Source organism: Chinchilla lanigera, unplaced genomic scaffold, assembly GCF_000276665.1.
Source record: "Chinchilla lanigera isolate Chin_1 unplaced genomic scaffold, ChiLan1.0 scaffold00006, whole genome shotgun sequence".
In the NCBI taxonomy this organism is placed as follows: Eukaryota; Metazoa; Chordata; class Mammalia; order Rodentia; family Chinchillidae; genus Chinchilla; species Chinchilla lanigera.
Window position 1 is genome coordinate 13,973,528 of NW_004955407.1, and position 14,144 is coordinate 13,987,671.

General features: G+C 33.5%; 1 long non-coding RNA gene across 1 annotated transcript in view; it reads left to right on the forward strand.

Annotated features, from left to right (window-relative positions):
• The window catches only part of LOC106146910, a 29,559-nt gene extending 15,855 nt beyond the window's left edge, over positions 1-13,704 (forward strand). Inside the window, exon 3 of the long non-coding RNA XR_001231539.1 lies at positions 12,642-13,704. This is a non-coding gene — a long non-coding RNA (uncharacterized LOC106146910). The remainder of the gene's footprint in view (positions 1-12,641) is intronic.
• Positions 13,705-14,144: the final 440 nt, after the last annotated feature.

A 14,144-nucleotide genomic window follows, 5' to 3' on the forward strand; every position in this document is an offset into this window, starting at 1 on the left:
ACTGCATAATTTCTGGTGAAAGTTTAGTAACTACAATTTCTGTAGAAAGCAGGAGAATGGAAAATTAATAATATTTTGATGCAAAGTAATCAAAGAATCATAGAAATCATACAAATGTCAAAAGTTATTTTAGAGTATTCATGGAAATTATGTTGGATGTGAATAAGTACTTAAATTTTATTATATTTATAACATTTTGATTATAAATGCAAAGTTATGTAAATTACTAAATTAAATAAAATGTGTTGCTTTTGGTGGTTTAGGCCTTTTAAATAATCTGAGTAAGCTGTTTACAAGATATATTTTAATCTTTACAATAAATTTAGCAGTGTAATTATAAATCAGGGCACTTACTTTTGTAAGACTAACTCATAGTCACTTAAATATCCAAAGAATTATTTTTTTCTGTTATTGATTTCCCTGAAAGTCACTGAGTCTTTAGATTAATTTTTCTTGACCAGTTTACTTTTCCACTTAGATGACACAGATATATACTCAAAATGTAAACATCTAAACCATAACTCATGATTCCTGGCTCCCCTGCACCACTGTTTAGTGAATGGGATCAGAGCCTAGCCATTGATTACAGTGTTGCCAGGGTCCCTTCACTTTCCTCTGATTCCTTCACGTTCTTCTCTCCCCTATTTACCAGGTCAATCCATCCACTTTTTATATCTACCATTAGAATCGTAGCATAAGCTGTTCTCATTTCTTGAAGAAATTCCTGTAACCCCAAGATAGAAGCTTTCTTTTGTTATAGTTCTTTATTCACTTAGGCACTAAAATTATGTTTTTAATGGAAATGTTGGAACTTAAAATCATGGGTCGCTTTTTGTTCTTTGTCCTGGACCACATTACCTGCCCATCTCACACAGAGACTTTCTTCAAGTTGCATCACAATGTTCTCTCTTCTAGCACCAAATGCATGTTCCTGTCGAGGGTCCTTACACTAACTAGTGACTGACTACCTTTCTCTTTGGTCTACTGTTTTTGGTGTTTTTCTCATCATGTATGTTTCTAAATGGTGTTTTTCTTATCATGTATGTTTCTAAATATTGTCTCTTAAAAGGCATTGTGCTACTCTTTGTTGTGAATAACTAGACATGCTCTGTCATTATCTCTGGACATATTGGCTACCATCCCACAAACTCTTATGGGATATATAAGTGCTAAGGGAACAAGTACTTTATCTGCATACTCAGCTTTTGATTGGTCCCTGTTACCCAATAACCTATATCGATAAGATATACATATGTGCTTGTGTATGCACATTCGTGTGTGTGTATCTCAGTCTATATATCTGATTGAATAAATGTATAGCTGCATTTTGTTATAGCTAATGACATCCAAATACCACCTTTGAAGTACTTCACTGTACATTTTATGATAGTCAATTGAGTAATTCAAAATATGTTTATGCTAATTTTCATAAAATTTAAGTTTTTTGAAAATCAAATCATATAAAATTTATATAGCCCTGTTAAAATAGCTCAGTTTTTAATTATATGCTATTTATATCAATATTTCTTTCCAATAACAGGAACAAATACATTGCCTGTGGAGTAACTGTTTCACTCTATTCTGCGGGTAATTCCTTAATTGTTTGGGCTTTTTTTATATATCGAACTTTTACATTTAACTTCTAAATTTTCATTAGTACATGTTTTCAGTATATAATTATATATATCATGGAGAGATGATAAATATACATAGTACATCTTAATTATTATTAATTCCCTTTTACTTCTCCTCCTTTCCCCCTCTTGACCTCCCTTGGTCCTCTACACATTTGCAAAAGATTTAGATTCTTGTTTCCTATCATTTATCTTCTCTTTTGGTTTTTAAAATATTTATACTTTGGATTTCTCATGTAAGAGAAGCCATGTGATATCTGTGATTGTGTGTGTGAATTATTTCACTGAGCTTTTGATCTCAAAGTGCATGCATTATCCTTCTCTCCACTTACACCCCTTGCTGGGCAATTTTTACTTTTAATTTTCTAACATCTTGATATAAGTACCTATTAATGTTGAGCACTGTATAAATAGCCTTAATTTCATCTTATTGATGATAGGAATCTACATTTTACTAAAAAAAAAAAAGAACAATACCAAAAATCATAGCAGGATTTATCAAACAGTTTGATGTCCTCTTCATGGGTTTTCTCTTACTTGTATTTGTCTTTACTATTTACTTATATTTTTATTCAAGGATTCAGATTCCAAAATCAGACAAGCACTAAACTAAAAGAAAACTCTAGGCCTATCTCCTTAATAAACACAGGTAGAAAATCCTCAAAAAGATAGCAGCAAAAAGAACACAACAAATCACTGAAAAGATCATACCTCACAATCAAGTAGGTTTTATTCCAGGGATACAAAGGTGGTGTGAAATACACAAATCAATAAACTTAATGCAGCACATAAACAAAAGTGGAACAAAAATCACATGGTCATCCCAATAAATGCAGAAAAATCCTTAGACAAAATACAACATCCATTAATGACAAAAACCCTGATGAATAGAGATCCAGAAGAATCTTATATAGTGTTCCAAATATTAGTTGGAGCAACAAGGCAAGAGACAGTAAAGGGATATACACAGGAAAGGAAGAAGTCAAAGTAAAATTATTTACAGAAGACATGGTCTCTACATAGAAGACCCAAAAAATTCTACCAAAGACCCTTAAAAATAATAAACACATTAAGCAATGTAGCAGAATACAAAATCAATACACAAAAATCAATAGTTTCTACACAGTAATAATGAACTTACCAAGAAAGACATAAGGTAACAGTGCCATTCACAATGGTCTCAAGAAAAATTAAAAGCTTAGGAATTAACCTAAACAAATGTGAAAAACCTGTATAATGAAAACTATAGCACTTTGAAAAAGAAATTCAAAAATGTCATCAGAAAATAGAAAGATATCTCCTGTAACTGTACAGATAGAATGAGTATTGTCAAACTGGACATACTACCAAAACTAATATAGACTACTAAAGAAAACAATCATCAAAATAATCATCATTAGGTAGTAATCATCAAAATGCATTAGCAAGCACCATCAAAATACCTACAGTATACCTCATATTACAAGAAAAATATCCTAAAAATTGTATAGAACTATAAGTGATCCAGAAAAACAACAGCAATCCTACACAACAAGAGAAAAGCAGGATACAATACAATCTCAGATTTTAAGTTATGTTACAAAATCACACTGATCAAAACAGCATGCTATGGGCACAAAAATAGACATAAGAATTAGTTGAACAGAATAGAAGATGCTGAAACAACCCCAGACACATTCACTTATTTGATCTTTGACAAAGACACCAAAACATACACTGATGGAAATGCAGCCTCTTCAACAAATGATCCTGGGAAAAGTGGTTATACACAGGCTAAAGACTGAATCTAGACCCATATTTATCACCATATACAAAAATAAAGTCAAAATGGGGCAATGAATTGGTTATTACCATAGAAACACAATCTGCTCTAAGATAAAACAGGTGAAACTCTTGAAGAAATAGGCACAAAGACTTTTTGAACAGAACCCCAATTGCACAAAAAATAACATCAGTCAACAAATGAGACTATATTAGTTCAAAAAGCTTCTGCACAGCAAAGGAAATACCCAATAGAGTAAAGAGACAATCTACAGAAAAGAAAAAGTATTTCACTACCTACTTCTTGCAGAGAGGACTAATATCTAAATATATATAAAGACCTCAAGAATATTTGACCTTCAGAGTAAGAGGTATGGTCAAAAAATGGGCACTTGAAATGAATAGACACTTTTATGAAGAAGCACAAATTGCCAATAAATAAATGAAGAAATATTTGACATCACTGGCTCTTAGAGGAATACAAACTGAAAGAGCACTCAGATTTTACATTACTCCAGAAAAATGGCTATTATCAATGAATGAAATAATAGCAAATGTTGACAAAGCTATGAGAAAAAAAGAAATACTTCTATATGGTAAGAAGATAAGCTAGTACAACTATGAAAATCAGCGTAGAGATTCGTCAAAAAATTAAAGCAGGAAATTCAGTTGACCCAGCTATTCTTCTAGGTATTTCAAAGAGCATTAAAGATACCCTGTCACTGTGATACATGAATTCCTATGTTTATTTTTTATTTTTTATTTTTTGGTACCAGGGACCTCACACTTGCAGGGTAGGTGCTGTGCCTCTGAGCTATATCCCCAGCTCCAGCATCACTATGTTTATAGCAACATAATTCTTAATAGCTAAATCTTTGAAGAGCCCTGCCTGCTCATAAGAAAATAACTGAATAAAAAAATATGGTATGTATAGACAATGGAATACTACTCTGCCATAAGGAAGAATAAATTTGAATCATTTCCAAAAAAATATGTGGGCATTGATACCACGATATTAAGTGAAATGAATTGCACACACCAGGTTAACTATCACATGATTTCTTTTATATAAAAAAACAAAGAATACATAATTTAAAGAGCAAAACAAAAGATGGACAATAGGAATGAGGGAGATGTAATTTTTGCAAGTGGGGAAAGAATCTAGATATGGTGGGGGAGAGAGGGAAATGAGAAGCAAAATGAATGAAAATATTACATAGATGTGTCAACTCCCTATGCAGAATGTAACTGCTATGTACTGCAAACATGTACTAAAAATAATTAAGAATATTTCTGTTTGCAAACACTCAAGTTAATTTCTAATTCTCTTTCATCAGAAGTTCAATGAACTTTAAAATGGAAGATAAAAGTGTATGAGAAATGTAATCTACCAGATTGTAAACATTGAACACTCCTTTACTAAAGCTTCCAAACATTTCAGAGTAATCATTTGCCTGTTGTGAAAGGGAAAAAAACCCTGCAAAATTAAAGTCTGCTTAATTGGGCTATAAGTTATGGGGCTGAACAGGAGCTTGATGATTGTCACAGTTCATCCCATTTCCTATCCCTCTACCGAGCAGTCACTTCAGCATCAGTGATATGTACATTTAAAGGGAAAGAACATAAAATCTATGTTTATCTTCTTACCTGCTCTATTTGTATATACACTTTATTTGTTAGACTTGCACTGTCTCTCATTTTACCAAGTTAACAGATAAAAATGATATCTTGGATTAAAAAGTAGGGCAACGAGGCAAAATTAGAGTAGACATAAGATACATGAAGTTTTATATCAGGCAAGGGAATTATAAATATATATTGTTTTCCACCTAACAAATTCATTTGTCAGCAAAGGGAACTGTTTTGAGGGAGGATTATTTTTTGCTGCATATGTGTGAAGTGTGCATAATAAGTCGTTTAAGTCAAGGCTATACATTGTCTGGAGGCAATTATTCTCTTCTTTATTTGTCAAATGTAAAAAGCCAATTGTAAGCAGTTTTGAACTGTTATTTCGCAGCAATTATGCACTCCTTTGACAAAGGATAATGATTTATTTTACAAAGAAGTTGCTGCAGGGTTATTTTGTGGAATTTATAGTGTAACAGGGAGAAATAATTAACCAAACAGGTACATGGGAGAGAGAGAAAGATGCAAGCACAGGATCTTAAATAAATCAACTAGCCTAAAGATTGATACACACAGTTTAAGTTCTTCATAATCATTTTAGATCTGCTTAATAGCATCAGAGCACAATTTTAACCCCAAATGAAAATTTAAATTTTGACCTCTCCTTTGTATCCCATGAGACTAAGTGATAGAAACAGAGACAGGTGGTATCGTACTATTTTTTAAAAATGCTAATGAGAAGTTCACATTAAATATGTACAAGCCAGCAAGTGAGAGAGAAAAGTTGACATGACAAGAGTCCTAGGCAATGTCAGCACATCGCATTGTGAACATGCTGGGTGTTCCAAGTGGGGGAAGTATGTTTTCAAAGGCCTGTTTCTGCCCGAGGGTTTCAGATGAGATTTTTACGGAAGTTGAAGTACAGTGAACAACCCTTCTGGTGTGGTTTCACTCAGTTTTATGATTTCAGATCAGTTATCTTTCATCTATTGAGCTTTTAATAATTAAAAAAGTGATAGTAACTTTTAAATGATTGTGTAATAAGTCTTTTCACCTTTATTTTAAATTATGTAGGACAGCTGTTGCTTTAGCCAACAAGAAAATAGGGAAAACATAATCACAAGAATAATGGTAATAAGCATACTATACTCTTCTAAGTTCTGTCAAGCAGAGTTGTTGGAATTCTATGTTTCCCATCCCTCTCATTTCCCAGCAGATTTGTGTAACTGGCTGGGTCTACTTAGCAACTTTGCATTGGTCTGTGGGCATCTATTTTTTTTCTCCTATGGCATTATCAATTTTATTGCTGTGCTGTAATTCCTGTTATGCAGCCCAAACTTAAGATATTTTTCTCTCACAGTGATGTCACCGATTTTATAATTATCAATAAAATCAGTTAATCTTCATCATTAATTGTATTTCTCTCAGTAATGAATGGTTCCCTTTCTACATGTGCTACAGCTATTGTTGAGTTTACCCTGCTGGAAATAAAAATTCCAGATTTTTAAACTAATGTTTTAAATTTTAGAGTACTTATATTTACCTGTGTTTCTCAATTTCATATAGCTTGTTTTTTTGAGAAATTTGTGTCATCGCCTCAGTCCTAAATGGAAAGATAAAACAAGTTCCAACCTAACTCTATGCTTCTCATCCTGTGATAGAGTGACAACTGGTGGTCCACTTGCAACACCCAGCTGAACTGAACCAGCATGGTGCTGGATGTAGGGGGCCCCCCCTGAGGATTGTTGCTGGGAGCATAAGAGGCAGAACTGGAGAGGAAGAAGTTTAGAAGCTGTTGGGAAGCTGTTAGGGAGCTGTTGCTTCTCTTCAGGACCTTGTCAGGCTGGCTTTCCTGATGAACTTGGCTGTTCTCATCATCGAATGAGCTTGGGACCTTGTTGTCACTGAGAAAGGCTTTGGTTCACTTTGGGGGAGATCTGTTCCTCACTTTGAGCATTGCTTCCTGACTTTGGAAGGGAAGATAGTGCACTGTTTAATCTCCTGAAAAGCTTGTCGCACTGGCTTTGCTGATAGGAACCCAGCTGTTCTCATGGTCAGAGGAGCTCGAGACCTCGTTGCTGAGGATTGCTGGGATACCTTTCAAGGGAACTCTGGTTCTTACTTTGAGCATAGCTTCCTGGCTCCAATGCTGATCCCTCAGCCTGCTAGCATGAATCCTTCATCCTGCTGGCACAGACTTTCTAGTTTCCACCACTGACCTTTGGGTATTCCCAGTGCAGATCAGTGAAACACTCCTGCATGAGATATTGTTGTAGGCTTTTGTACTCGTGGAGGACATTTCCACGGTACCAGGTCTTCAGCTGGACTTGTGCAAAATATTGCTGTAGGATCCACACCCTCAGCTGGATTGTTTTGGTCTTTAGTATGTGGACAGATTTACTGCACTGTCTTTGTATATGACTCAGGTGACTATTATGAAATAATCCTACAAATTATGTGTCCTGTATTAAATTGTTTCCCCTTGTAAATCCCAAGCCACAACACATCCTAAAATCAGCCACTGTTCAGAGCATGTTATCTGCTCCAGTGACCTCTTTCCTCACCCAAGACAATACAGGAGCTTCTGCCCCTATTCCCAACCTTCTTTCTGATAATCTAGGTAGTCTGAGATTTGATGCAAGTCAGTTGTGGCTTCTTATCAACCTCCAGAGAAACACCAGATTCTTGAAGTATTTCTTGAAGTATACAGGTATACAAAAATGGGTCTACAAGCCCCTTTGCACTTGGCTTCATTACTTTTTTCTTTAGAGTAACTCTGCCCACTCATATATTCTGAGGTGCAGCCAGAGAAAAATATTTCAATCCCATTAACTCCTCGCTTGAGACTTTAGATATTCCCATGGTTATTTTCTACTACTTCTGATGACATGTGGTTTCTTCCATCTCCTATCACATCTGAAGACACCTTTATCTGGAAAATTATTGTTAATTTTCAAATTATAAATTGACATCATTCATTAATTCCTTTGGAATGACTTACAGATTCCTAGAATTTACCAAGATTGGTGACATCCTCTTATCAAAATTATAATTTTCTAATTTTAATTTCTCTTAGAAACTACCTTTGGAATATCTTCAAATAATATTATTTGCTTGTTCTTTGAGGTAATAAAGAACTGAATATTTGAATAAGTGCCCAGATTTAGCTATTTTCACCATTTTATCCCCCTTTAGCAGTATTCAGTTAAAACTTTGTCAATCAGGAATCATATAATCCTGATGATTTATACACAACTTCCTAGTTAAGCATCTCAGGATTGGTGCCTAAAACTGGTGTGAACTCTTAGTTGCTAATGCAAAAAATAGTGATTTTTAATCATAAATTAACAAATAATTCCAAAAAACACAAAAAATAGTAGGCTGCAGGGATTCCTTGTTTCTTGCTTTTATTTGTTATCTTGCTACATGTCTTGGGATAAATATATTTGAGACTTTTGTCTTGTACGACTTTGGCTCCGGATCAGTTTCCAGAAGACTGGTGCATCTCTTCAGGGTGTATTCACCCTCTTCCAGGACACTGAATGGAATCTAAGAGTTAATTATTCAGTTCAAGCATCTAATCCAGTTTACTGTCTATATCAACACCCTTATCAGCATGTCTTTTCCTAAGTCTGTGACATAATTAAACTGTGATAGATTCTATTGGCTGTTAATATTGACATTGTTTTCTGCCAGTTTCAGAAACACATGATGCCCTTTGAAATATGTGAAAGGTCTTTAATAGCTTGTCAAGGAAAGCTGAGCAGACCCTGAGGTCAGATTGAGATATAATAAGGACAAAATAAATAGATTAGCCTTAATTATATGAAGAGTTCAGTGTTCCTGGCACATTATTCATATCCCTTTGTGTCTGCTTATTTCAACTTTAGTCTCATGTTTATTCCATTAATCTACCACATATTTTAAAAGTACAGACTTAGAACTATGTCTGCTTTCAAGGATTGTTCCCATAAGGCAATCATTTCTTTCTTCCATATGATAAAATTTCTCTCTTTGCCTATTTGTTTCTTTGTTTGTTGCTTGTTTTGAAACAGGATCTTGCTATGTAGTTCAGGTTACCCTTGAACTCATCATGTGGCCTAGATTGGCCTCAAATTTGCAGCGATCCTTCTACCTCAGCCTCCTGAGTGCTGGGATTACAGGTGTCTGCACCATACCCAGGCTGCTTTTTTTTTTTCTACACAACTATTAATTTTGTGGTAAAGCTGACTGAAAAAAGACATTTCAGGAGAAATTACACTTACATAACAAAAATTTCATTTGAAATATTTTGCCTCAAACTGTTATGATTGATACATTGTGTCAAACTGGGGGGTCTAGAGGTTTGGCTAAGTGACTCAGCAGGAAGCCAGGGTGCTTGCTTTGCATACACCCTGAGCCTGTGGAAGAGGATGGCATGGAGATTATGTGAGCGCTACATGCCCCTTAAGTGGGGGTAGCCTGTTTACACTATAAGGGAGGGAAAGAGGCTGCTTGCTGCATTCCTCCCTTTTGCTCTTGTTGCTTTGCTGTGTTCTGCCTCCATGAATGTTTGCCCTCTGCCATGTACCACTCTGCCTCAGAGCTAGCCAAGTATGGACTGAAATCTCCATAAACTGTAAGCTAAATAAACCTTTCCTTCCTTAATTTTAGGAATCAGGTATTTTGTCTCAGCAATGAGAGAAAAGTAACCAAGACACTGTGTTAACAAAACTGTTTTGTGAACAGATAGTTGGGATGATTTCAGTGCAAGCAAAAGCAGAGGAGTGATTTAAATCTCTCTCTTGGTAGAGAGAGATCCACATTTTAATGATGAGAGTAAGTCTTCCCATTATATAGGATTTCATTCTGAATTAACTTTTTGGTTTATTTTATTGTATACAAATTGTCTAAACATGAAATGTTTATAGAGTCCCAGAAACATGTAAATATATTCTGAATAATTTTTCATGTAAATCTGTACCTTCAAAGAGAGGGCTAATCATTCTTTAATGTTAATGTGTTTTGATATGAATTCTTATAGACTTGAAATCACTCTTAAAGGGAAAGTCTGTATTCTTCTATATGAAAAAATATTGCCCACATTTCATGATATTAGAAATATCATGTCAATGTAAAGACAGGTCTGATTCAAATGACCACTCTATTTTAGCTCAGAATATTTCACAATCTTCTATATTAATAATCCACAATAAATTGTGTTTTTTGATTAAATAATGTGCTTTTTGCTAAGTTTTAAAATTTATATCTTATGTTCTTATTTTAAAAATTAAATATATTTCATTACCTTAGATTTCCATTAATAATATTTCAAATAAATATAGAAATAATGAGTATCTACTGTAGATAATCTAAATTAATTTAGGAAGAAAATCAGGTTCACACAGTTGTCCTGCTACTCACTGATAACCTGGTATATTTCTGCATTATCCTTTTTATATTTAACATAAATAAAGTTCACCCTTGTGAAAATTTCATCTTTATACATTTTTAGTAGATGAAATTTAAAATCAGTGTAGCAGCTTCCCACTGAGATTTTGATTAGAAAACCATTTAAAATTTGATTTGGAAGAAATAATATCTCTACATTGTTGATTCTTCCCTTTTTAGGACCCAATATATATTTTAAAAATAATTTTTAAAATTTCATGTGTTAAAAGTTATAATCATATTTTAATAAAATCTTAAACTTTTTTTAGTTTAAACGTATCTTTTAGTTTATTGCTTTTAGAATGTTTCTTCCCCCAATCCCAATATCCTGCACACAATTCCCAGACTAATACATTGATTTGTTTTGTTCTTAAATTTATTATTATTTTTATCTGAACATCTAACTCTTCTTTCTGATTCTATTTTTCTTGTGTTTTAGTCAACTGAGTGGGAAATCATATGATATAAACAATAATTTTATCTTAGTCTTTACAAAGTTCAGAAATATTGTTTTAATTTATTGATTTTTGTGGTACTAAGAAACCATATTAAAAATAAAGGCATTAGTAAACATCCTTATTTTATTATAAACTTCTACATGTTAGAAATATTGACAAAATTAGGAAGTAGTATTTTAGATTTTCTAATATTTTCTGCATATATGTTTACCCTGTTAAAAATTATTCTACTTATAATGTACTAAGTTAATTTTTTATTGAGTAATTAGTAGGCCTTGAATTATTACTTAAAAATTTGACATATTGGAAAGATGAACATATGTTGTTTCTTGCTTATTCACTTAATAAAGAGAATGCATATACACATATAAAGCATATATATAAATAAAGTATATGTGTGTATGTGTGTGTGTGTGTATGTGCTTTAATGCTGAATCTTAAATTCTTGGGTAAGACCATTGGTCACAATGTATAATGTTTCTAATACACTCTTGGATTTAGTTTATGAGTTAATTAAAACACCTTAGGTTCCCATTCTCTACAAATGGAATCAAACAAAAGGGGAAATGTACTGGCTCACAGAAGTCTGAATAGCACATACTAACAACAGAGTGAGCGAAAAAGCTCACTAATATGACTAAGAAATCAGTTAATCCTTGTTTTCGATGCCATTCTCAGGATGTGGTATGCCATATTCAATGTGGTTGTAAATAACATGTTGAACAGTCAAATTCAGTTTCATAGATAATCTAGAATTCATTTAATCTTTGCCTTTGAGCTGTATATTTAGATTATCTTAAATAATTTACTTACGTATGACATTTAGAAAAATAAATCTTTCCTGGTTTTCAGGAAAAATGTCAGGTTTTTCAGGAAAAATGTCAGGTTTTCAGGAAGAATGTCATACTTACGTATGACATTTAGAAAAATAAATCTTTCCTGGTTTTCTCTACAATGTGTATTTCTTTCTTTAAGTTAGTCTCAGAAAGTTGTATGTACAGAATCAAAAGATAGGATCAATTTAAGATTTTAATCTAGAACCTGTTTCATTCCCAATCAACACCTAGATCTGAACATTTCCACTGTGTTGTTTGTTCTCTCTGTACCATCACCACTACTAAATTTTCTTGTTAAAAAGAACAAAAAACCTGTAGTTATAAGAATTTGTGGATAAGTACATTAACAAAATATTTTCCACAAGGGCCTGGCATGTGCAAGATCCTGAGTTCGATTCTTGGTACCAAAAAAATTTTTTTTCCATAACTATAACATCATAAACATTCTGCTTAATCACCCTATAGTAATTATAGAGCCCTCAGAAATTTTATGTTTCTGTGACTTGGGGATAAATCTTTGTGTTGAAGAAGGGATAGTGAACTAATTTGGGGGAAGAGGCAAACAATGGAACAGTACATAAATGCAGACAGTGTCAGAGAAAAAATAAAAGAAATTTAATGCATACTTCTAAGGATTATGATTCCTTCATGGTATTTGATAAATGTAAGTAGGGGATTTCATGTATGTTGAAATTATTTTTGATTGCATGGATTATACTTTATGGTTCACAGCATTTCTATGAGACTGAACCACATCACCTTTTTTAAAATAAATGCTTTCATACCACAGTTTGATTATGCCCAGGATGGAAATTTCTAATTCCAAGAAAACAAGTCAGTTTTTGCCAGTGTTTTAATATTTACTTTTCACTCTTCAGTTTTTTCTCATTTCTCAGAGCTAACGCTGCGATTCTTCAAATTTCCCTTTGCATAAGTCAATGAAGCATCTGTTGATCACCAGCCTCGTCTGAGCTGATAGCCTCTTTCAAGGATGAGGGCATATGAAGAATGTGCTTAAAGATCACTTGGTAGAGAGAGATCCACATTTTTATGAAGTTCTTCACAGAACTCCAATTTATTCAGATGTTGATGACAAACTACCTCTTCTTGGTTCCATAGTGGGTCATGATTTGCTTTACACAAACACATGCAATGACAAGTTTGTGGTTATTGAAATTCTGGCTCATCAGATTTATGGAAAAGGCTACATTTCTGGGGTGAGGGAGAGGCTGCCTTCCACTAAATGTTGGTAAGAAAGTGTATTCTCCTTGGCTGTTGAGAACCCTTACCAGAGCCCAAGGTCAGTGAGTTTGAGGATGAAGTCAGTAATGTGAACAACAGAGCAAAAGGAAAGCAAAAAACATGTGTCCCTGATGGTATCATTAAGGTACTGAATCAATAATTGATGACATCTTCCTTTCTCTTGACTTCCTGTTATAGCGCTAATGCTTCCTAAAAGCATTTTAAACTGGAGTTTCTGTTAGTTACCGTTGAGGGCATCCAGTTATTAATTAAATAAAACTTTGTTATATTGTTTTGCAGTACTTTCCCCTGGGAACTTATTGCTATATAGGAATATATTTGTGGAGTACACTGTTGTTTATACTGTAGAGGATAATATTAGTTTTCTATGCAAAGATAACTTTGTTTTAGTAACTGATATTGTTTTTGCAAACCTACTGACATCTTCCTTTCACTTTGCTGTTTACATGTTATGGCTCAAAAGTAAAATATAATCTAAATATTTATGCAGGCAGAGTTGAAAGATTACCCCTCTCCCATGTTAACGTACTTGGAATATAATATGGATTTCTGATAGATTGAAGTTTTAAAATATTATGCAGTGCATTAATTTTTAATAGTTGATTAATTGGGCAGAAAATTTTCTCAGTGTTTGTATAACTGCTATTTTTGGATTTACAAGATCTAATGGGTTAAGTGGACATGTTTATATTTTTAATTTCTGTTGCTAGCATTGTTATCAGTGATTAAAAATTTCACAAACCTCAAATGTCCCATATTATTAATATTTACTATAAAATATTAATGTGATGAAAATGTCAACTTGATCAGTCACTAGTGAGGAATGACAAAATAAAGAATGTTTTCTATTTTGCAAAATAAAGCTCAAAATTACAAAATGCACTGGTCTGAAAAAGATTAATTGTTTTTATACAGCAGACACAACATGCAGAGAGCCAAGTCAACCTTCAAATGTGTAAAAGCTAATGTTACTTTGTTTTGCTTCACCTTGGGTTTTCACCCAATAACTTACTCACCTTGACGCTCCTCCAGTAGTCATTTACATTCTGAGAAGCAAACGTGCCAGAGGAAAGCCAGAACTGTTAGAGCAAGGATGTTTAGACAGCAGGAACTTAGAAAATTTACTGATTATGAAT